Source organism: Globicephala melas, chromosome 16, assembly GCF_963455315.2.
Source record: "Globicephala melas chromosome 16, mGloMel1.2, whole genome shotgun sequence".
In the NCBI taxonomy this organism is placed as follows: domain Eukaryota; kingdom Metazoa; phylum Chordata; class Mammalia; order Artiodactyla; family Delphinidae; genus Globicephala; species Globicephala melas.
This window is the reverse complement of record NC_083329.1, coordinates 28,347,186-28,373,332: the sequence shown is the minus strand read 5'-3', so window position 1 is coordinate 28,373,332 and position 26,147 is coordinate 28,347,186. Positions and strand designations below refer to the sequence as shown.

Genomic DNA, 26,147 nt, shown 5'->3' with positions numbered 1-26,147 from the left:
CAGAGGAGGAATACTCCCATACTCATTTTACGAGGCCACCATCACCCTGAAACCAAAACCAGACAAAGATACTCCAAGAAAAGAAAATTACAGACCAATATCACTGATGAATATAGATGCAAAAATCCTCAACAAAATACTAGCAAACAGAATCCAACAACACTTTAAAAGAATCATACACCATGACCAAGTGGGATTTATCCCAGGGATGCAAGGATTCTTCAATATACGCAAATGAATCAGTGTGATACACCATATTAACAAATTGAAGAAGAAAAAGTATATGATCTTCTCAATACATGCAGAAAAAGCTTTTGACAAAATTCAACACCCATTTATGATAAAAACTCTCCAGAAAGTGGGCATAGAGGGAACCTACCTCAACATAATAAAGGCCATATATGACAAACCCACAGCAAACATCATTCTCAATGGTGAAACACTGAAAGCATTTCCTCTACGATCAGGAACAAGACAAGGATGTCCACTCTCGCCACTATTATTCAACGTAATTTTGGAAGTCCTAGCTACAACAATCAGAGAAGAAAAAGAAATAAAAGGAGTACAAATTGGAAAAGAAGAAGTAAAACTGTCACTGTTTGCAGATGACATGATACTGTACATAGAGAATCCTAAAGATGCCACCAGAAAACTACTGGAACTAATCAATGAATTTGGTAAAGTTGCAGGATACAAAATTAATGCACAGAAATCTCTTGCATTCCTATACGCTAACAACAAAAGATCAGAAAGAGAAATTAAGGAAACAATCCCATTCACCATTGCAACAGAAAGAATAAAATACCTAGGAATAAACCTACCTAGGGAGACAAAAGACCTGTATGCAGAAAACTATAAGACACTGATGAAAGAAATTAAAAATGATACCAACAGATGGAGAGATATACCATGTTCTTGGATTGGAAGAATCAATATTGTGAAAATGACTATACTACCCAAAACAATCTACAGATTCATTGCAATACCTATCAAATTACCAATGGCATTTTTTACAGAACTAGAACAAAAAATCTTAAAATTTGTGTGGAGACACAAAAGACCCTGAATAGCCAAAGCAGTCTTGAGGGAAAAAAATGGAGCTGGAGGAATCAGACTCTCTGACTTCTGACTATACTACAAAGCTGCAGTAATCAAGACAGTATGGTACTGGCACAAAAACAGAAACATAGATCAATGGAACAAGATAGAAAGCCCAGAGATAAACCCATGCACCTATGGTCAACTTATCTATGACAAAGGGTATCACCTCACACCAGTTAGAATGGGCATCATCAGAAAATCTACAAACAACAAATGCTGGAGAGGGTGTGGAGAAAATGCTGGAGGGTGTAAATTGATACAGCCACTATGGAGAACAGTATGGAGGTTCCTCAAAGAACTAAAAATAGAATTACCATATGACCCTACAATCCCACTATTGGGCATATACCCAGAGAAAACCATAATTCAAAAAGACACATGCACCCCAATGTTCATTGCAGCACTATTTACAATAGCCATGGAAACAACCTAAATGCCCATTGACAGATGAATGGATAAAGAAGATGTGGTACATATATACAATGGAATATTACTCAGCCATAAAAAGGAACAAAATTAGGTCATTTGTTGAGACATGGGTGGATCTAGAGACTGTCATACAGAGTGAAGTAAGTCAGAAAGAGAAAAACAAATATCGTATATTAATGCATATATGTGGAAGCTATAAAAATGGTACAGATGAACCGGTTTGCAGGGCAGAAATAGAGACACAGATGTAGAGAACAAACGTATGGACACTGAGGGGGGAAAGCGGTGGTGGGTGGTGGGTGGTGTGATGAATTGAGAGATTGGGATTGACATGTATACACTGATGTGTGTAAAATTGATGACTAATAAGAACCTGCTGTATAAAAAAAAAATCAGCAATGAAAAAAAAAGTTAAATTGCTTGGGGAGGGGAAAGAGATTACTGCATTTTTAGACTTGGGGAGATTACAGTCTTACATTTAAAGGTTACCCTCAGAGGCCAACCCAGTATTTTTATAGAGGAGGAAAAGGAGGGATGGCTCCATAGGTTAGACAACAGCATAGGCCAACCCTTACTGCTGAGACTGCAGCAAGAAGGGTCACAGACACAGAAGTAGCAGGCAAGGCTGGGGCGGTGGTCCATCTACTTAGCATCTCTGATGTGGCTTCTAGGGGCAACCCGTGGAGAGAAATGTTACTCTGTGCTACATCAGACACTAAGCAATAGGGATCTGCTCCTTAATTCTCCACACCATGATGTCACAGGAAAGCCTGAGGAGCTCCAAGTGGCAGAGCCCAGAGAACTCTGGGCTCCAAGCCCAACCCTGTTCCTTCCATAATGCCACGTATTACTTCACCTCCCTGGGCCTTGGTTTCCCGCTCTGTGCAGTCAGGAGAGTGATCCCTTCCCTGTCTGAGTCACTCTGTCATTATCAGGACCAAACAAAATGAGTTAATAAGGAGGTGAGCACTCTTTAAAATGAAGGACACATGGGGGTCATGATTTATTATGGACCTGGATTCATTTAAGCTCACTAATCTACTTAGGCCACAGATATTAATAAGTACCTGGTTATAGTTTAACCTCAACTACCTCTTAAAGTAACTACCACTACATTTTTATCACCTACTGTATACTTTGTCTAAGTCACTGTCTAATTTCAGAAGAAGATCCTTAGGCTTCCCTCCTAGTACTCATGTCTCCTACCCCCTGCCCAACACTCACGTCTTCCTGAAACTTGGGTCTTTACAGTGGTCTCCTTCTCAGGACTGTTTCAACTCATTTATGTTTTGGCTGAGATCTCAAGGTCAGTACCACACGCAACATGCACCACAGTCTGCTACGGATCAACAGAGTAAACAAATCTGGTTTACTTCTAAAGCTTTTTTCACCAGTGTGCAGCAGACACTTTCTAAGACAGGGCGAATTCTTTCAGCCTTCAGTAAAGATTTAAGAACTCGAGGTAACTTCTTCAAAGCATTGACTTAATGTTGTCTTTCCACCACCATATACCAAGCTCACAAGTGAGACACGTATCACCCCTTTGATATTCTAACGACTTTGTAATTATACAACTGGCAAGAAAAGAAACTTGAAAAGTTAAAGGCGCAACCCAAATGTCCCTTGGTGGATGAACGGATAAATAAAATATGGGATATACATACAATGGAGTACTATTCAGCCTTAAAAAGGAAGGAAATTCTGACACATGTTGTAACATGCATGAACCTTAGTGACATTGTGCTAAGTGAACTAAGCCAATCACAAAAAAACAAATTCTGTATGATCTCACTTATATGAGGTACCCAGTGTAGTCAAATTCATAGAGAAAGAAAATAGAACAGAGATTACCAAGGCCTAGGGGGAGGGGAGAATAGGGAGTTACTGTTAAATGGGTACAGAGTTATAGTTTGGGATGATGAAAACGTCCTAGAGATGGCTGGTGGTGATGATTGCACAACAGTGTGAATGTACTTAATGCCACTGAATTATACACTGAAAACGGTTACAAAGGTAAATTGTATGATGGATATTTGGCTGTTTGGCTTCCTTCTAGTGTTTGACTATTATGAATAAAGCCACTAAAAAAAGTTAAAGGCAGCCTTTAGAATGTTGTGATATAGTAAGGGGCAATGTAGGTCATAAAAGGCTATCGTGCTCTTTCCACCGTCTTTCCGTGCCACCGTAATGGTGCACATGAACATCCTGGCCAAGGTTCTCAAGATCATCAACATTGCTGAGAAGAGAGGCAAACACCAGGTTCTTACCAGGCAGTGCTCCAAAGCCATCATCTGGTTTCTAACTGATGATACAGCATCCGTTAATGACCACAGAGTTGGGTAAATTGTTGTGAACCTCACAAGCAGCTTAAACAGTTGTAAAGTGATCAGCCCCAGATTTGGTGTGCAATTTGGTGATCTAGAATAATAACAGACTACCTGATCCCATCCCATCTGTTGTACTAGTGATCTTGGCTGGCATCACGGACAAAATGGAAGCAAGATGAAAACACACAGGAGGGAAAATCCTGGGATTCTTTTTCTCGGGATGTAACATATACATACAAATAAAATGCCTCAGTGAATAACAACAACAAATACTATTATTTCTTTCTTAATAAAATAATGATATATACTATTATATATGCACATAGTAAAAAGTCTTAGATAATATTCACCAAAATGCAAATAGTGTATAACTCTTCATGGTGGGATTATGAATAATTTTTTAAAATAAATTTATTTATTTTTGGCTGCATTGGGTCTTTGTTGCTGTGTGGGCTTTCTCTAGTTGCGGCAATCGGGGGCTACCCTTTGTTGCGGTGCGCGGGCTTCTCATTGCAGTGGCTTCTCTTGTTGCGGAGCACGGGCTCTAGGCGTGTGCTTCAGCAGTGTGACATGCGGGCTCAGTAGTTGTGGCTCACGGGCTCTAGAGTGTGGGCTCAGTAGTTGTGGCACACAGGCTTAGCTGCTCCGCAGCGTGTGGGATCTTCCCAGACCAGGGCTGGAACCTGTGTCCCCTGCATTGGCAGGCGGATTCTTAACCACTGTGCCACCAGGGAAGCCCAACAAATAATTCTATAATTTTTATGTTTTAACTGTTACAAGACAAAAATTCAACTGAATAAATTTGAAGAGCTAATTGGATTTATTCAATGATTCATAAATCGAGCAGCATCTCATCTAGTAAATAGAAGGGCGCTCCAAGGAGTTGTACAAAATGGAAGGTTTTTATAGGCAGAAGGAGGGTGGGGCAAGGAAGTTATTAGCAAAAGAAAAGAAAGAATTGTTTCAGGCCAGGTCGTCTTCTTTTTTGGGGAGAAGCAAATGGCAGGGGTCTTATACAGATTATCTCACTAGTGCTGATCAGATTGTCTATTTGAAAGTCGCTTTCTGGGGAGAGGTTGAAACTGCCCCAAAATCTTGGTTTGCTGACATGGGGACAAATGACTCCATTTGGGGCTTTTATTTCTTTTTAACAGTACAAAAAATACATAAAGTTATTTTCCAGTGTATATGTCTGCTTCCCCTAGTCATGGCAGAGAACTTAAGTAAGGAGGCATGGTTTTTCATTCCAGTGATCTGTTTCCTTTCCATTATGTTCTTAGGTGCTTACATGTTGTGAGGAGCTGTGGTTCAAAGGTGGAGCCTGTGGCCTTGGAAAAGTCACTGAATCCTCTGAGCCTCTGTTCCTTCACCCATTAGATGAGAATAGTAGTAATAATACCAACAGCAATAAAACCTACCTTTTGGTGTTGTGCAGAGGTGTGTGGTGTGATAAGAAAGCACTCAAATGAAATTGATGTCACTCTTTATTACAGAAAGTATTGCTAGCATCCAGATTACCACAGGAAGTAGGGTTGAGGAGAATATTTTCAAAATTCTCTCCATTCCAGCCAACTGTAATCAGTTAAGTTGAGGCTGCCACTGATCTCCACCACCAGTCCATTCCTCACTCCACCTCCCAATCTTTGATCTTTAATGATTTGAATGTGCTAAAGAACAACCACTAGGGGGCACGATTTCATCACTTGAGAGCCTGAGTCCCATTGCCCTAATTTCTTACCAGTGCATTTTACCATCCAAAAATTCTGTGAATATGAACCTAAGTATTAAGGAAGCTTTCCAGTGGAGGGAAACCCAAGGTCACAGGCTCACGGCTCCACCCTTTTATGGGTCTCCTCTCCCCACCTCCTTTCCTCCTCTCTGTTGTAACTGGCACCAGTTCCCCTCCCCTTTGGCGGGTAGGGCCTTGTTTTGCTTACTCAGCCAGAGGTTGCCAGAAAGGAACTATTTTCCCCTTGTGGGCTGTGAGGCTAAACATTATTTGTCCTGCTCAAGGCTGCTATGGGACAATATTTGGTTTGAAGGAATTTTTTCTTTGCTTTGATTCAGCTCAAGGTGGCTACCAAGGTCAGCAGCTGTCTCCCTGTTTCTCTTCAACCTACCAACTTCTTAGCAGGTAGTTTAAGACCATTCCTTTAAAAAAATTTTTTCATTTGCGGGGTGGTCAAACTAGCCCCATTAATCTACTATGGACAATGACGCTTGTTGCCAAATCCCTGCTTTGCTTCTCAGACTTAGAAGGCTCACTGCCCCTTCTCTTTCTGCTGCTAAGATTTCTTTATTTTTAAAAAATTTATTTATTTATTGTTGGCTGTGTTGGGACTTTGTTGCTGCTCAAGGGCCTTCTCTAATTGCAGTGAGCGGGGGCTGCTCTTCGTTGTGGTGCGAAGGCTTCGCATTGTGGTGGCTTCTCTTGTTGCAGAGCACAGGCTCTAGGCATGCGGGCTTCAGTAGTTGCAGCACACAGGCTCAGTAGTTGTGGCACACGGGCTTACTTGCTCCGCAGCATATGGGATCTTCCAGGACCAGGGCTCAAACCCGTGTCCCGTGCATTGGCAGTCAGATTCTCAACCACTGAGCCACCAGGGAAGGCCCTGCTAAGATTTCTAAAGACAGCAATTCTCAAACTTTGGTGTGAATAAGAATCATGTGGATGGACTTCCTTGGTGGTGCAGTGATTAAGAATCTGCCTGTCAATGCAGGGGACACAGGTTCGAGCCCTGGTCTGGGAAGATCCCACATGCTGTGGAGCAACTAAGCCCATGCGCCACAACTACTGAACCTGCGCTCTAGAGCTCACGAGCCACAACTACTGCACAGCTACGAAGACCCAACACAGCCAAATAATTAATTAATTAAAAAAAAAAAGAATCATGGAGGAGCATGTTAAAAGTGCAGATTTCACCACTTCACACCCATTAGGACAATTATTAAAAAAAAGAAAAGAAAAGAAGTGTTGGAGAGAATGCAGAGAAATCGGAACCCTGTATGTTGCTGGTAGGAATGTAAAATGGTGTAGCTGCTGTGGAAAACTGTATGATGGTTCCTCAAAAAATTAAACATAAAATTACCATATGATCCAGCAAGTTTACTTCTGGGTATATACCCAAAAGCATTGAAAGAAGGAACTTCAACAGGTATTTGTACGTCTGTGTTCATAGCAGCATTATTCACAATAGCCATGAGAAGCAATGCCATTCCCTAGCATTGGGGAGGGGGTTGTGATGCATCTCACAGAGTTCTAGCAGTTTTATTTTGTTATTCAGATATGTTTAAAAAATTCTCCTGGAAGAATTTATACTATGCTCTGTTAAAAGGACTAGAATTTGTGGCAGAAGGTGAAGGGGAACTTTCACTTTTCATTCTGTTTACTTCTGGGTTGTTTGTTTATTTTACATTGGGAGGCCCTGTATTACTTTTGCACTTAGAAAAAAAGAGTTCTTTAGTTAGTGGTGGAGGTATTAAATGTGGCTGCCCCTCCCATTTAAAGCAACACTGGCAGTACAAACACAGATACCCACTCAAAATAATATCCTTACATAATAATATGGATGATGATACCTTAGTAATTAGCAATTTACAAAGCATATCCACGTCCACTATCTCATTTAATCCATGGCGAGGAAGCATATCCACGTCCATTATCTCATTTACTCCATGGCGAGGCTTTGTGAAATAGGTAGTATTTTACCCATTTTACAGCCGAGAACCTAAATGCACAGTAAGTAGACATAATTGTTGTCTAAACTGCATCTTTCTCCCTCCTTATCCTCTGGGTGTTGTCTTTGGTTCACTTTGCTGGAGTGTTTCTGGCATTCATTCTAGTCCTATAATAAAATATATTTATAATCCATTCATTTGAGGAGAAGCATCCTTGGCTGAAACTGCCCAGATTGAAAGGACTGTTCAGACAGGCGATGCCACCCTGGCCAGGTAGGAGCTAGTTCTGCTGTGTTTGTTTGCCTCCTGAGGTTATCATAACAAAATTCCTAAAAGCAAAATATCCCATGCATATATGTTTTAAAAGAAGCATCACTTTGTTTAGTCTGTGTGACAGGCAGAAACTACATGAGATTTTTATTGTGCAGACCTTCCTTTCACAGAAAACTGAAATGTCAGGTAGTTTTTGAAGAGCTGTAAATGGCTTTTCCAGTTTGGGCAAAGTGAACCTCATCATTTGAGGGTAGATATTCCTGCTGGCAAATGTGTGGCTTTTAGCGATCAGGCAAATACAGATGATTTGGGTTGTTTGCCCTGCAATTGCAAAGATTTATTTGGCTATTTATTGTTTAATGGTTGTCATTACTGGCCACAAGCAAATGAAAATGTCTTTGACTTCCACAAGTATCTCCTTTTAAATCAGGACTTAACCTCAGATAACATTTGTAAAACAAGAGTTTCTCCAGGATTGGCTAGATAATTTACACAGCCCTAGTGCAAGATGAAAATGAAGGGACCCTTGTTCAAAAATTATTAAGAATTTCAAGGTGGTGGCATCGGAGCATTAAACCGAGTGCAGGGCCCTTTGCAAGTATACAGGTTGTACGTCCATTAAGCCAGCCCTGGATCTCTTTTACATTTAAAAAATTTATCTTGGGCTTCCCTGGTGGTGCAATGGTTGAGATTCCGCCTGCCAATGCAGGGGACACGGGTTCGTGCCCCGGTCCAGGAAGATCCCACATGCCGTGGAGCGGTCTGGGCCCATGAGCCATGGCCGCTGAGCCTGCGTGTCTGGAGCCTGTGCTCCGCAACGGGAAAGGCCACACAGTGAGTGGCCCGCGTACCACAAAAAAAAAATTATCTATCTATATTTATTTATAGGTACAACATTAACATATCACAGATTTTAAAAGATATAAAAGTAAGTTTATTGGGCGGGGAAGTCTCCCTTCCCTATATGGACCACTGTTACCAGATTCTTGTGTTATCTTCCCAGAGATTTTCATTCATTTACAAACATACATATACATAATATATTATCTACCCTCCTTCAGGACCCGCATATGCAAATAGTAACATACTTTACGCACTGTTTTGCACTTTGTCTTCTTAACAATATATCTTAGAGATCATTCCTTATCACTGCAGGCAGTCTCCTCGTTCTTTTCCATGGCTGCATAATATTCCACTGTATAGATGTAGCAGTTGTTTAACCAGTTCCCTTTGATGAATATATAGGTTGCTTCCAATGACCAAAAGTGTTGTAACAAAAACCCTTGCACATCATTTTCCTATGTGTGTGAGTGTTACTGTGGAATTGTCAAATCAAAGGTAATAGACCTTACCAGTTGCCCGCTAAAGAGATTGTACCAATTTACATTCTCACCAATACAGAGTTACCAGGTTTTTGGATCTTTGCCAATGCAATAGGTGAGTGCTTCCTTATAGTCTTAAATTTCATTTCTCTTATCAGTGAAGCCCAATATCTTTTCAAATGGTTAGGGGTCAGTCTCTTCTGTGACCTGTCTATCCTCATTATTTCTTTATTGTATTGTGTTATATTATTATATTGCTCATCAATCTTTTTCTAATGATTTGTACAAATGCTTTATCCATTCAGGAAGATTGTTCTTGGTTTGTGATACTTTGAAAATATTTCCTCCAGTTGGTTTTACCTCTTTAACTTTGTTTTGCCATGCAAAGTATTTTTAAGATATAGTGAAATTTATCAATTTTCTCTTATGGCTTCTTTTTAAAAAATTTTTTTCAGAGTATAGTTGATTTACAATGTTGTGTTAGTTTCAGGTGTACAGTAAAGTGAATCAGTTATACATATACATATAGCCACTCTTTTTTAGATTCTTTTCCCATATAGGTCATTACAGAGTATTAAGTAGAGTTCCCTGTGCTATACAGTAGGTCCTTATTAGTTATCTCTTATGGCTTCTGAATTTTGTATCATACTCAGAAAGATCTTCTCCATTCCCATGCTTCCTTCTAATATTTCTTTGATTTCATTCCCTCACTAAAACCTTCTTTCCATTTGGAATTTATTTTAGTATAAAGTGTGAAATAGGGACCCAACTGTATTTTTTTTCCAGATGGCTACCTAATTGTCCCAGCAACGTTTATTGAATAAGTCACCTTTCCCCCTGCTGATTTGAAGTCCTATCTTTATCAAATAGTATAAAGTTCCTATATATATTTGTGCCTGTTCCTGAACATTCTGTTTCATTTACAAGAATGGTTAAGCATGATGTGTCAAAAAGAAGAAGAAGGAGGAGGAGGAGGGGGATAATAAGAATTTTTTTTTTTAAACCTCTTTCTAGTTTGAATAATGGTCATAGAGAGATGATGATGGTTAAGAAATGTAATGGATTGGGTGAATTTGAGAGTCAGACAGACCTGGGTTTCAGTCCCAGCTCCACACTTACCTAGCTGTGTGACATTGGGTGAGTTACTTGCCTTATCTGATCCTTAATTTCTTTATTTGTAAAACAGAAATAAATACAGTACCTCTCTCACTGAGTCAGTTGAGAAGTAAGTGAATGTAAAGTGCTTAGAATAGTGCCTGACACATAGTAAATTACTATTATTATTATTATTTACCCCTGGAGTGAACTGGTTTTATCAAAGTCCCAAGTCCTGGGAAATTGCTTGGTCCTGAGAAAACTGGGACGTTTGGTCACCCTTAACCCTATGTCATGTGCAATGTGTGGTTTTTCCTTCTATCAAAACCATACTACTCAGTACCTACAATGAACGCTTAGCTCAATTTTTACAGAAATATCACAAAATGCAATTTTTTTCATAAGCATAAAATCCATGCTCTTATCTCATTCCAATTGAGTGCCCCTCCCTGGGGCTGATAGACATTCTTTGGCCATCAGAGCCTAATCTAGGATTTCCTCTGGTTTCCACCTGAACCAAGATCAAAGAGACCCCTGACTCCTGCCACCAAGAAGGGGTAGGTGTTGGGATAGCAGTGGGGGTGGAGGTCAAAATAGGGGTAGACGAAAACACAAGGCAGAGTGACTCCAGGACATGGAAGACTGGGAATACTTCACTTCTAGAATAAAGAAACACAGAGCAGTCTCTCAGGGACTGATTTGCTAGAATGTAGAAGAGCAGTTGTCTTCCTCACTCACTAATCATTCTAACTTTAGCCCTGTAACAGACTAGTGGGGCGGTAGTGCAGCATGTATTTCTTAAATCCTACCACCAGAGCTGCACCTACTCTGGGGAGGTGTGTGGGAGGCTCTGAATCCACAAGGACAAACGTGCCGGGTCCTGGCTGGTTGAAGGAGACAAGAGAGAGGATTATTTGTGTTGGAAAAATCAAGTCTTGAGCTTAATCAGACTTAATTTAATGGTGCAAGGAAGAGAGGCCTGAAGGTCAGAATACAAAGTGCTCATTCCATCTCTTTCATAAACTAACTCTAACCCCAAGCCATCCATTTCTCCCAGGGCCCCCCCTACACAACTTCAGGGGGTGTGTGTCATTCATAGAAACACGTGAATATGCCCCCTTTGGGGCTGGTGATACTGAAAGTGAGCAGGACCCTGAAGCACCTTCCCAGGTGCAAAAGCCCCTGTGTGTCCCCTGTTTCTTGTTTGTACGAAAAAAGGCTTTAGTCTCCTAGGCCTTTCCTGAGTTCCAAAGAGCAGACTCAAGCAGTTACGAATCAGGGAAGTGAGAGAATGCAGAAACAAAGGAAAAGCAGCCAAGCAAGGAAAGTAATGATAGCTAAAACGATAGTTCAGCGATAAGACAGAGTCTTAGTTCCTCCTTAAGGGATGTATGTAACAATCTGATGCGTATCTCTGAGCTGTTCTGAAGAAACTAAGACCTTGCTAACCACAAGCATGTAGACCCCAGACTGGTTGGAACCAGAAGGCTGATGATTAAGATTCCTGACACATCACCCTGTTACATCACCACCAACCAATCAGAAGAAAGTCTACAAACTGCAACCCTCACCCGCCAAAATGTTGCCTTTAAAAACCCTTCTCTGAAAACCATCAGGGAGTTCAGGTCTTTTGAGCATGAGCACCCGTTCTCCTGGCTCGGCCCTGCAGTAAATGCTGCACTTTCCTTCGCCACAACCTGGTGTCAGTAGATGGGTTTTTCTACTCAGTGGGCAAGTGGACCCAAGTTTGGTTCAGCTGAAAAAACACTCTGTTATAATACTAGTATGTCCTGGGTTTCTTGGACTCCTTCCCTAGAGAGTAAAGTGGTAATGAGAAACTAACCCTGATGAGGTAAATAGCTGTTGTTTCAGCTTCACCTGAATTCATTCCTCCTTCTTTGGTAACTGTCCCTAATTTTGCTTTGGGGAGTTACCTCTCCAAAATGGATAAAATCTGGCCAGTCAAGGCACGCCACTCTCCCCTGGCCAAAGAATTCTGCCAATCAGATGCTTCCTTCTTTGAATTTGAATTTTGAGCCAAAGATTCAAGAAAGATTCAAGAAGACTGAAAACAGAGTAGATCCATTGCCAAACGATATACCCTAAAGCAAAGGTTGGCAAACTGTGGCCACCAACCAAATCAGGGTCTCTGGCTATTTTTGTAAATGAAGTTTTACTGGGACACAGACATAGTCATTTGTCTATGTATTGTCTATGGCTGCTTTCATGCTGCAATGACAAAATTGAGTAGTTATGATAGAGACTGCCCCACAAAGCCTAAAATATTTACTATCTGGACCCTTAAAGAAAAAGTTTGCTAATCTCTTCACAAAAGGGATTGCCCAGTAATTCTTGCTACTTAGATCCCAGGAGCTATTCTAGTTCCTGTCCATTCCAAAGCTGGGTTCTTCAGGTTTTCCTTGGATTCTGGTTTTTTTTTTTTTTTTTTGAGAAATTCCTTCTTTGCTTAAGTTAGAGTGAATTGGTTTCTGTTGCTTACAACCAATGAAACCTAACTTTTTGGTATTTACATATACTTTGAACTTTTAAAATCACTTAGAGAAATAAATTGATGGGAGAGGATCCACATCTCTGTGGAGCAGCAAAGGTATGGCAATGAAAATGATTCCTGTTGTGGTCTATCTTTGACTTTATGAAGGATTAAAAAAATTGTGGCCAATAATCAATGTCAAAGCTTACAGTGACACCCGGTATGACCAACTGTCCTAGTTTATCAGGATGGAGGGTTTGTCCAAGGCTGAGGGGTTTGCAAACTGTAGCATTTTTAGTTTTAAAACAGGAAGTCCCAGACAAACTGGGACAATTTGATCACACATCTAGGATATTGTGTGATTAAAGTTGAATTCTGTTGTTTTTAAAAATCAAAATAAGAGTAGTATTTTTAAAAATAGAGTATTTCAAAAATTCCCATGTCTTTAATTTGTTTTTAGCCACAATATTTTAAGCATTTAAAGTTTTCAAATAAAAGAGATCATGAGATTTTCATGTTCAGTTAAAGGGGACACAACTTCACTATGTTTTAGGAATTCTCTGTTATAACAGAAATAGTAATAATTGAATCTTGGCATCACGGAGCGAACATTGCGTTAGGAACCCAGAGTTCCATGTCTGCATCCTGCCTCTGGGATAACAGCATTTCGTATGTGAACATTACTTCTGAGAAGCATAAGGTGCCACACAAAGCAGTATGTTATAATTATTGGTGGAAGAAAAGGAGAGTACAATCATTGCAGATAATTTCTGAAACTTGGGCCAAGAACCAGAGCCTGGTTGGTGCCGGTGATGTCAGAAATGAATCCAGTGCCGATGCTTGTGTGAAGGAAGGAGACTGATCCTCTGGATTTGCAGAGTCCTGGAAAATACCTTCAGTGATGAAAAACATCTATTTGGATTAGGCAGCCTTCAATAAGTAGGCGGATTATCCAGCTTCCTTCGTTCAGAACTGACTGGACTTGTTTGATGACTTCGTAACTATTAGGAAGGAAGAAGGAGGGATGTGCATGTTAAATCTAGTGCAAATATGAAGCATGCCGAGTTGGAAGATGGTGAGACGAGCTTCTGTGCATGTGCAGAGGATGACCGGGGAGTGGAAGTGGTTGGGGGCTGGGCAGTTGGTTAGAGATGGGTTTCTCCCATCTCTAGAAAATTAATTCTGAATGATCTCAGAGTCATGGGAGCTGGAGAGCCTGGTGGTTTGGATAAAATATGTAGAAAAAAATGAATAGGGAAGAGATATGGAAATAATTTTCTCCCTTCATCTTTCCTAGGCTAGTAAGTATAGAAATTCTGCAGAGCAGGCATCAGTTGACCTAGAACCCATTTCCCTTATAGAATTCAGGGGGTCTATGAATTTGGGTTGGGGAAAAATGACATCTTTATTTTTGCTAACATAAAATGAAATGTAGCATTTCCTTCAATTACAAACATACTCAACAACCACAGCCATATTAGTGAACCTGAGACTTGTCACCAATAGAAATCACAGATGTTTTCATATCACTTATTGTGTTGTAGATATCATGAAATATTTGTGTTCATCACGACTTTGGAATTAATGATAGAAATTAGACTCACTGCTAGACTTTGTTCCTTAATGCACAAAGAGGTACATATATTACTACAATTTTACATATTTTTATTTTGATAATTGTACTTCAATGTAATTGTTTTCTTTTGCAATCTTATATACCTTATTTTATACATTTGGTTTTAAAAAATTATTTATTTATTTGGCTGTGCTGGGTCTTAGTTGAGGCACACTGGACCTTCGTTGCTGCGTGCAGGGCTCTTAGTCGCAGCGTGCAAGGTCTTAGTTGCCAGATGCGGGATCTAGTTCCCTGACCAGGGATCGAAGCCGGGCCCCCTCCGTTGGGAGCGTGGAGTCTTAACCACTGGACCATCAGGGAAGTCCCTTATTTTATACATTTGAAAGTATCATTCTGGGAAGGGGTCCAGGGGTCTTACCAGACTGCTAAGCGCTCTGTCCCTGGAGCTCTGCTCTGGACACTACCCTGTGGAATAGCCCACCACCTTCCACCACCCCCATGCTCTCCACACCTTTATACAAGCCTTTAAGGGTGCTTCATAGAAACGTGGGGAAATGTTTCAGATAATGTGATAAAGGAGTATTTCAGCATGGTCATAACTATTTAAAAATATTTGTTCTAATTCTTGTATGTGGACAAGAACTGGAAAATAATTAACAAAAATGAAACTGTTTAGGACTTCCCTGGTGGCGCAGTGGTTAAGAATCCGCCTGCCAATGCAGGGGACAGGGGGTCGAGCCCTGGTCCGGGAAGATCCCACATGCCGCAGAGCAACTAAGCCCATGCGCCACAACTACTGAGCCTCCGCTCTAGAGCCCGCGAGCCACAACTACTGAGCCTGCGCCCTAGAGCCCGCGAGCCACAACTACTGAGCCTGCGTGCCCCTAGAGCCCGTGCTCCACAACAAGAGAAACCACTGCAATGAGAAGCCCGCGCACCACAATGAAGAATAGCCCCCGCTCGCCGCAACTAGAGAAAGCCCACGCGCAGCAGCAAAGACCAAACACAGCCAAAATAAATAAATTTATAAAAAAAGAAACTTTATTTTTAAAGTGTTGCTACATTATCTTTTCAATATTAGTTTTAAAAAAGCATTTCTAATCTCTTTTTCACTTAAGCAATATACCTTCATTGTTGAAAAGTTTAAAAATATTGAGGAGTTAAAAAGGATAAATGTTCACTCTTCCTTAACCAGTTAAAAAAAGCATGCTGCATTTTATGTAGCTTTTAAAATATAATGTAGAGCTTTATATTCTGACATGGAAAGATTTCTATCATATGTTAAATGGAAAAGCAAGAACTGTACATAAAAGAGAATTTCTTTTTTTTTTTCTTTTTTTAAGGATGTGTAGATACATATGACGATGCCTAGGAGGCCATACATCAAACAAGCGTTGGTGTTAACAGTTTGATTATGTGTTAATATTAGTCAATACCGATTTTGTTAAAGGAAAGGAAATCCTTCAAGGAAAAACATAATGTTGATGCTAGGATTAGCAGCTTCAGGGTGTCCTGGGCATATCCCGTGGCAGCCTATAGAGGTGGCTCCAAGCATCAGATGTCTGGTGCCTGGGAGGGGCCTGCTAGGCACCCCCATGGAGCCCTCGGGGCCTGGGCTTCAGCTTTGCAGGCCCAAAGGTGCTATTTGGGTTTCTACACCCAGAAATTATTTGTCTCTGGGGAAATGATTAAATTCACAAGAGGTAAATGGATAAACCAGAATTCAGATATTCTGAATTAGGATGATAACACCTGCCTTTCAGGGTGCAGGTGAAATGAAACTAGAGGATGTACTCAAAGCTCTTAGCTGAGGGCACGTGGGAAACCCTCAGTAAAAGGGAGCCATTGTTATTATGAAGTTTCCCAAGAAGATTTACCTATAGGGGAGGTTAAGCTGGTCAGTAACAAAGAGGGCTTCCCCTGTGCCAAGAACACTGCTAAGGGCTTTGAGTACATCCTCTCATTTCATCTTCATACACCCTGCAAGACAGGTATTATTATTCCCATTTTACAGATGAGGGATTGGGGCATAAAGTGGTTAAGAAACTAAACTGTGATAAAGCCAAGATTTGAATCCCACTCTGCTGTCTTAGCCAGCATTACCTTTGAGGATAGCTTGGTGAGCATGAGCTTGGAGCATGCGTGTTACCTAGATGGTCTTAATGGCAGTATCATGCAGCTGTGAGTGCCAGGTTATCTCCATGCCTACTAGCCAGATGTGGCTTTGGGTGGGTCACTTAACAGCTCTGTGCCTCAGTTTCCTCATCTTTAGAATGGGGATACTATTAGTGCCTACCTCCTAAGGTTGTCATAGGATTAAATGCTTTTAAATGGTGACTGGCACTTAGTAAGTATCCACTTAACGTTAACCATTGATTTGACTGTGCTTGTGGTTGTTACCTGCCTCCAGAACTGGTCTCCAAGTTGTGGATCTGGACACCCTGTCCCCCGTATCGTACTGAAGATATAAACTGACTCTCTGAGCAAACCTTCCTGGGGGCCTTATATAGATTATGCCAGTTCTGAGCACATTCTTTCTTTAGCCCGCGCGCGCTCCGTAAGATATAAACAGTTTAAGCGTCCTCAGTTATACCCACAATTAAGTTGGTTCTCTCTGAAGTCACTCCCCCACCCTCAGGTTATTTTGATTTTGGGTGTTCACAAATTCTCTTGGAACTTTTTAAAATTTATTTTTTAAAAGCAGTTTTAGGTTCAGAGCAAAACTAAGAGGAAAGTACAGAGAATCCCTATATATTCCCTGCCCCCGCACTTGCACAGCCTACCCCATTATCAATAACCCCCACCGGAGGGGTACTTTTGTTACTAGTGATATATACATTGATATATCATAATCACCCAGAGTCCATAGTTTACATTATGGTTCACACTTGGTGGTATACATTCTATGGACTTGGACAAAGGTATGATGGCATGTATCCATCATTATAGTATCATACAGAGTATTTTCACTGCCCTAAAAATCCTCTGTGCTCTGCCTTTTCCCACCTCCCCCCTTCTTGGAACATCTTAAAGATGGCAACTCTTATTCCTAAAAACTGGATCCAATCCTTTTTCATTCTCAGAGTGTGACTGTCAGCCCATTAAATTGAGCACACATCCTTTTGCCATCTCAGGGTCCTGGTTCATCCATTCCCCAGGGGGGCTCTGAGTCCCCGTGAAAAATAAAGGTGTGAATTGAGCATACATGGGGTTGGACCCATCAAGATGGGTGTGTAATTTTTGGCAGTAACCACTCAGAGCTTAGTCCTTCCGGGCTCCAGGCAGGGGCTGGGACTGGTGAAACTGAGGAAACGCTGTGCCTGGATAGCTAGAACCAGGCTCTTTGGCTTCCACAAGGGCCTGTCCTTGGATACCGGACTCAGACGAGCACAGCTGTCCCAGCGTGTCTGCAGCAGGACTGAGATGTTCAGCTGAGTGTGGTCTCCTACAGGCTTGTTGGAGCTTGAATGGGCCGGGGAATTGTCCTTTCCCTCAGCTGGACCTCACTGCAGGCCCTGGAGGGCTTGATGCTGTGCCGTTTTCATTCCTGACCATTATTCCAAGACAATAGATTTCTTGTCAGCAACAGAAATTCTTTATTATTGAAAGACATGCTGCTGACAAGAATGTTTCCATGAAAGCCTTCCCTTCCACCTCTGACCTCCCAAACAAAGGACACAGTCCACGCCCTCTCACTACATCCTCAGGGTATACCCAGGCCCGCCCCCCCGCCCCCCCCCCCCCCCCCCGTCACCATTTTGGCCATATCCAAGTCCCACTCGTACTGTTATTTCCTTAACATTTTGCTTTAAATGTGCTCCCTTTTTTCTTAAGTAAATTAATTTTTCCAGGAACTTTATATCAGAAATATCTGTGAGACTTAGAGAACAAACTTATGGTTACCAGAGGGGAAGGGAGGGGAGGAGGGATAGTTAAGGAGTTTGGGATTGACATGTACACACTGCTATATTTAAAATGGACAACCAACAAGGACCTACTGTATAGCCCAGGGAACTCTGCTCAATATTCTGTAACAACCTAATTGGGAAAAGAATAGATACATGTGTATGTATAACTGAATCACTTTGTTGTACACCTGAAACTAACACAACATTGTTAATCCACTGTACTCCAATATAAAATGAAAAGTAAAAAAAATTTTTTTAAAGAAATATCTGTGAAATTGCAGATTTAATGAGCTGCGTTTTTCTTAATATACATTAAAATAAATACATAAGTATTAAACATTTAAAAATTTTCCTGTGGATCACCTAAAACCAACCCTCCCAACTCTGTCCCAGGAAACCCTGGCAAGGTCTTTGAACTCTTCAGGAGACCCTCCCAGGTCACCTGTGTTGTCACTGTCGACTTCCCTCCCTAAGACCCCTCAATCTGTGCCCTCATGGGCAGGTGCGGCAGGAAGGAATGGGTCTGTTCCACTTGGAGGCCCCACCCTGGGAGTGGTGAGTTCCATGGCGAGGTGCCCTCGTCCACTCAAACTTGGATTTCCTTCCTGTCTGGTAGAGAGAGACCCATTCTTTTTGTGATCAGTGATGAAAACAACGTGAGGATTCTAATCGGCTCTCCTCTCTGGGGGGTGATGAAGCCAGACAAAGCCCTGGGGAAGGGGGCATCAAAGGCAGGTGGAAGTTGGTGGCAGCTATGGAAAGAGGATGGCAGCTAGGGAGGACTGACTGACCGAAGACATTTGCCTCTTTTCACAAAGAATTTGAGGGAGAGGATGAATGTGGAAACACAAGGGCTCTGTGGGTCCTGGCTCCATCAGTTGCCAGCTATATAACCTTGGGCAAATCCCTGTATCTTCCTGCACCTCAGTGATTCCCAGTAGAATGGGGTTGATGATATTTAGTTACACTTGTCTTTTCCGCTGTCTAGGCTGTGGCAGGAATTGAATGGAAAGTAAAGTATGGCTGCTCTGAAAACTCTTAGGGCGAGGTCCTCAACTCTGGTTGCACTTTGGAATAACCTGGGGGAGCTTTAAAACACAAGAGTAAAAACCAATTCTCTAAGACCCAAGGCAAGAGGTTCTGGCATCTGTATTTTCCAGTGTGCTTCTGGTAATCCTAATGTGCAGCTAAGATTGAGAACCACTTCCCTCGGGTTGTGCTGTCCGAACAGCTGTACCATTTAAACTTAAATTAATTAGAATTAAGTAAAATTAAGTAAAACTTTTAATTAAGTGAAATTCCTCAGTGACACTAGCCACAGTTCAAATATTCAACAACCACATGTGGCTAGTAGCTGCCATAGTGGATAGTGCAGATATAGAACATTTCCATCATCACAGAGAATTCTACTGCCGCTTAAAGCATGGTCTGTGGACCAGCAGCTTCAGCATTACTGGGAGCTTGTTAGAGATACACAATATCAGGCCCACGTCCAACCTATAGAATCAGAATCTGGATTTTAACAAAACTGAACAAAATCTCTAGGGTTTTCATGGAAGTTTGTGAAGCACTGCTCTGAAGCATACGTTCTACTCATTCATTTATTCAACCAATATTTATTAAATGCCTGGCATGTGCCAGGTACATTCAGGTGTTGGAGAGTGATTAGGGAAAAACATAACAATGTCTGTCATTCTAGCCGGAGGAGACAGACATTAAGCAAGGAAACAAATAAGCAAACTCATTTCAGAGAGAGGTAACAGGGGAATATGCTAGAAAGGCACTATGGGGGGGAGGGCGGCTACTTTATATTGAAGGGGAGGGTCAGAGAGTGTCACTCTAAGGAGGGGACCCTTGAGTGGAACTTGAATGACATGGAGCTGGCCAAGGGAGGATGTGGCGGTAGTATGTTCTGGACAGAGATAAAAACCAAAAATGCCTTGATAGTAGGTTGCCAGATTTAGCATATAAAAATACACAATGCCCACTTAAATTTAAATTTCAGTTAAACCGTGAATAATTTTTAGTATGAGTACATCCCAAATAGTCCCTGGGACATGCTTATACTGAAAAAACAAATGTGTGGTTTTGCTGAAATTGGAATTTAACTTGCATCCTGTGTTTTACGGAGGCTCTACCCAAAAGAAAGCCAAGAGGGCAGCAGAGTCGGAGGGACACGAGGAGGTACAGTGTCACTGGGGTAGTCAGGGCGCAGGGTGCCATGAGGAGGGGTAGGACAGAGAGCAGGGCCCAAATCTTGGGCTACACAAAGACAAGTTTTAAAAAACAAAATGGTCAGTAAAGGACTGTACTAACCACTGTCGTTTCTTCCCCTCGATGACATAATTGGTTTTACCTTCCTGCAACCCTGTGGTTTCTGGGAACGGCTTCTTGGAAGATGAACAATTGTCTGGGCTGTTACACTTGGGTGGTGCCTGGGGAGACCTCGGACCATGGTTGACCTGCCTGAGCATAGCGTGCAGTATATATTGTTTGGTCTGAGCTTTTAAGTGCTCTTTCCCTGTTTGTTTGTTTAATTCCTGTGCTTTTGTATGTGATCTCCTATAAATCTCCCTCTCCTTAAGGACTATGTTTGACAACTTCATTTCCCCTCAACTGGAGACATTTCCCCTGCTAAGGGTCAAAAAGACTAATTACCCTAAACTAAGTATTGGAGACACTCTCAGGCTCACACGTGACCCAGCAGCGCATGATCTCGGCCATATTAATAGAAGAATGTGATGAGAACAGAGCTGTGCACAGAAGCGGTGACATCCTCCAAGCCTGACTGTATTCCTGTCTGAAAATAAACTCCTGACCCCTTTAGCCACAAATGGGTGGAACCTCATTGTAGAAGAGGCCATGAGAGATATTCTATTCAGAGAGAAGCCTAGGCCCTGGGAAGATCATGATTTGCCAAAGGACCCCAAATTGATGATGGAACTTGGACCAGAACTCACAGCTCCTAACTCCCTGTTTGGTGCTCCTTCTACCCAAGTTAGGCTTGATGTCAGAGGATGGAGGGTGGGAGTGGGAGAATTGTGGGGGGAGATGAGAAGGTCAGCAAGACATCAGCTGAGTCTCATAAAGTTCCTTAACACTTACAAAGCACTTCCCTACATTATTTCATTTGAGGTAGGTATAATTCCCACTTTGCAAGTGAGGAACCTGGAGCTCAGAGAGATTAAGTGACTTGTTCAAGGTCACACAGCTGTTATATGGCAGAACCAGGATTCAGACCCAGATCTTCAGGCTCCTTGGTCTGTTTCCACCATAACCTGGAAAAAACAGATAAGGAGAGAGCAACATGCTGGCCACCAGTGTTATCAGAGGTGAAGGGCAGGCAGTTGGGAGGGCAAAGTGGCCTGAGAAGTCAGGAAGGAGACTGCTTTCCTGGAGCCAGGTTGGGCACTTTCCATGCAAAAGCTCCTTCCATCATCACATCAAATTCATGAAAAGGTATCATCACCTGCACTTTACAGATGAGAAACTGAGGTTCAGAGAGGTTAGTTAAGTGGCCATCCAGCTGGTTAGTGACAGAGTTGGGACTTGAATCCAGACCTATCCGACTTGAGAGCCTCAGCAGGTCCCCCCTGGGGTTTTCTGGGTCAGTGGATGAAACGACATGAGGGAGGCACGGAGAACATGCAAGGAAAAAGGACCAAGAAGGCTTTACGGGTACAATGAAGGACCCTGAGGGTGAGGGTGCTCCCCACAGCTCTCCCCTCTGCTCTGTAGGCAGATATTGTCCCAGAAGCATTAGCCAAATCCCCTCATCTTTTTATGGTCTGTAGGTTTGCTTGGGGGCTAAACTGGGGCTCTACCTGTATTGCTCTGCCCTTAAAACTGCAGTATTCTGGCCCCCTCGCTTCTCTGGCCACCTCTCACAGGGCCTGCTTCCCTCTGAGCTGCCCCCCTCCCCCAGGACCACCAGCATTAGGCAGGAAACAGAGCTGGATTGCCTTGTTATCATGTGGGAACTTGTCCCATCTTCTCTTGACTCCCTCCCCCACCCCCAGCCTCCTAATTTTGTTTCCAAAATAATTTGAGGTTTTTTCCTAACTGAGGGTCCCTGATTGAATACTAGTGGGGAAATTCCTACCAAGTCTCCCCTATCTTTTCTAGTCAACCATCTCATTTTTTCTGAGGCTGCATCACTGACAAGGTTATCATTTTCCCCAGCACTAATTCAGTGCCAGACTCATAGTAGGTTCACAGTAAGTCTTTCTGCCCTGAACTGACAGCACAAGGGAAAAAGAGGTGGGATTATTCTGAGGGGCCGTCATTGCTAATGTTTCCCTTGTTTAGACATCTTTTGTTGCTAATGAATCTCTCAAGTCTGGTGTCTGGGACATTCCTCCGAAGCCTCCCCATTAGAGGAGTCGCTGGATGACCCTCTTGTCCTCTGGGGGAATGTTGGGAGTCGGCACATCTGTTCCAGGTCTGGGTTCCCATGTGGTCAGTGCAGCCCGCTGCCCACCAGCCAGCTGCCACGTTGCTTCTTCTCCTCGCCTTCAGCCGGGGTCTACAATCGCTGAAAAACTGATGAAAATTTAAGTCCAACGGGACATAAAAGTACAGTGAGGAAATGTAAGCTATATTTACTCCTGGCAATAAAAGACCAACATCTGGGGCGTGTGGATGGAGGGTAGATGGGGATTATTTGTACTGTTTTTGCAAAATTTGTTCATCTGAAAATATCTTAAAATAAAATGTTAGTTAGATAGGTAAACAAAACATTTTGCAACCAGGTTAAGTGAGATAGAACATGGAGCCAATAGAGGCAGGGAGTGGAGTAGTTAAGATGAGGGCTTTGGGGTCAGGGAGAGGTGGGTTGGTATCTTGCTTTCCCACTTAAGAACTCTCATTCCTTGAACAGGAATACTTAACAGGTTACTTAACCTCTTCAAGTTCCAGTTCCTTCATCTGGAAAATGGGGATTGTTAATGTCGACCTCCCTGGAGATTAAATGAGATAACGCATGTAAGAGCATTTAGGATGATACCTGAGACTTGGTAGGAAGAGGGCAAAAAGAGACAGAAAGGACAAAGTCCTCCCCTTATCCAGTCTCAGAGAGATTTCTCAGTCACTGCCATTTAAGGTCCTAGATCCCACACCGGAGACCCACTGTGCGGTTGAAACCAGCCCCTGGCTTCAACCCGAAGTTGCCCATGTGCTGAAATAGGCCAGGGCTGCCTCCCATAGAATGTTTCCTGACATTCCCAGCTGGTCACCTTAAAGGGCCAGCAGGAAGGTGCTTATAGATCCTTCTTAGCTTGTGACCTCAGGGCCACAGTCTTTCATTCGTTCATTTAACAAAACTTCATCGGGTAAGGGTGGAGGGAACCATGGACTAGATAGTGTACTTGGTGTAGTGATATAGCATGGAACAAAATTGACCTGGTCCTTGCCTTCTAGCTGCTTACATTCTAGGAACTAGCATTTCCCTATGATTTTCTCTGGCTCCCCTCTCTTGGCAACGCCCAGCCTTGGTCATTCCTTTGGAATGCAACCCCTCCTTTACTGCGGCCTGCAGGCAACTCAGGCTTACGGGTCACAGAAGGCAAGGACGTTGACAAAAGCTGGCAGCTACTGGGCCTGACCATTCCTTGACTGCAGTCCTAGAGTATAATTCGGCCTTGGGAGCTCGGGAGGAACCAAGGGTAGCCGGTGGCGTAAAGCTAAAACTGCCTATCTGTGAGTATTTAAACTCCAGTTGGCCTCCCCAACCCCATTCCATGTTCACAGTATTTTTTAAACTAGTCTCTGCCCTATACTCTCTCTTCCTTCTCTGTCTGCAGTCCCTATCAGTCTGAAAAACTTTTTCCAAACAGCTTTCCTTCTATGATCAAATATGCCCTCTGACCCCTACCATCCTACCTCACCCTCACCCTGCCTCTTGGCCTGGGGCTGTGATACCTATCCAACTCCATCAAGAGTTCATGCTTCCTAGCATCTTAGATACCGAGCAGTCACAAAATTAGCATTAGCAAACCTGGCCACCCTCCCTATGTGGCAATTTTCCCACTCATTTGTTTTATAGGAAAACTGGAGTGATAATTCAAAACACAATACAAATTGAAGGAAGAAGAATTTCACCTTTCTTACCCTCTTTCACATTCACAACTATCTCAGTAGACCTCTCACTTGTGAAACCTGTTTACCTTGAATGTTCTCAAAAATTAATTTCTATTTTTTCCCTTTAGAACATTATCTCAGTATTATTTATTGAGAACCGTGTGTGTTTTACAACCTGTAGAGAAAGTCTTATATATTCTTCACAAATAAGACCTACAGTATACAAAAAAATGTAACTAAACATATACTGAAGGAGGGGCTCCAGTCAGTTCTGTATGGTGAGATGCAGCTTCAGAGACTGTAAGATTCAGTCTCTGAAAGGTGAAGTGTGTGTGTGTGTATGTGTGTTTCGTCAAGAAAAAAAAATTTATCAATTATTTTGTGATTTTTATATCATGAAACATGTTTCCACAAAGCCTAAAAACTTTTTTTAAAAAAGAGTCCAGGCTCTGGACTCAGAGACAGTCCAGGTCTTACTCTCCTTTGCATTATGTAATTGCTTATAGAATTGGTATAAAAATTAGAAGAGATAATTGATATAAATTGATTACCACAGTGCCTCAATAGCTGGTAGCACAGGCTGCTAGCTGTGTGCCCCCACATCTGTTCTTCTCTTTGTTTTAATAATATAACCCTGATTTTTATCTGGGCATATAGACTCCCTTACAGCTAGGTACAGCCATGTGACTAGGCCAATGGGTTCTGAGCAGAAGCATTGCCTGTGATTTCTAGGAACTCTCCCTAAACAGAGACACTCTTTGTCATCCTTATGCCTGTTATTGGTCTGGACTCTAGATGTGATGGCTGGTGCCCCAACTGCCATATTGGAGCGTGAGGAGGAGGGCCACACCCTGGGGATGGCATTGCAGAGAGCCAAAGCGTCCTTGATGAGCAGGGAGCTGCCATTCCAGCACTGGACTTCCTAAGGATTTCTTTTCATAAAATATAAATTAATTTTTCATATTTAAAGCATTATTTTTCAAAGTGAAGCTAAACCGAACTATACTATAATTATTATTGTCATCATTATTTTATTAGCCCTAGCCCGCAATCAGTCTCTCGCACAGATCCCCTCTTTAGGCCATTAAAAACAGCCTAAATGTTATCAATAGTGCAAAGAATTTTGCCTTGGTTCTGATCTCTGTTGCCAGCCTAATCATGTCTTTAATGAAGGGGTGCCTGGGTCCTCCCGGCCCCTGATGGCATGCATGGCATCACCACTGTTTTCCCTCCTTTGATTCCCTCTCTTTCTGCATTCCTGATTCTAGGTTTTCCCCACTTTCCATGGCTCTTCTCGCAGAATTCTCAACTGACTCACTGAGACTGAATCACCCTGAAAGAGGAGAAGGATTTGGACTAGGTAGAAAGGACGGGGAAGCATTCCAGGTGGGAGAAAACATAAGCAAAAGGGGAAAGCAGATGGAGCATAATTTAGGGATTAGAAGGGGAGTGGCTGAAGGTTTCTGCTGAGGGTGGTAGGAGATCAGATTGAATCGGGAAGGCTGGTGGGACCTATGGAGGGTCTTCAAGGCCCAGTAGAGGAGTTTGGACTTGATCCTGGAGGAAACAGAGAGTTACTACAAGTTACTGAGCAGGACAGTGACACAAGGCAAGTGATGTTTCCAAAGGAATTAATTTGGCTGCAGTGTGCAAAACAGATTGAAGGCAGGAAGAGCCTGGAGACAGGGGGGCCAATATAAATCTTCCACCCGTTAATCAGTTGGTCAGACATTGTCAACAGACTTTGAAAGGCCGTATGAAACAGCAAAATTAAAGTGTAATGATTTCAGTTAAGCAGAATAAGAAGTCTTAAACAAAGTCTTTCCCCAGAACTTCTCACACAGAGAAAGTAGCCAGCTTCCAAATAGC

The 26,147-nt window shown here is 42.3% G+C and overlaps 1 pseudogene; it reads left to right on the top strand.

Moving 5' to 3' along the window:
• Positions 1–3,717: 3,717 nt before the first annotated feature.
• Positions 3,718–25,204, top strand: LOC132593593 (small ribosomal subunit protein uS8-like; annotated as a pseudogene).
• The last annotated feature ends 943 nt before the right edge of the window (positions 25,205–26,147 follow it).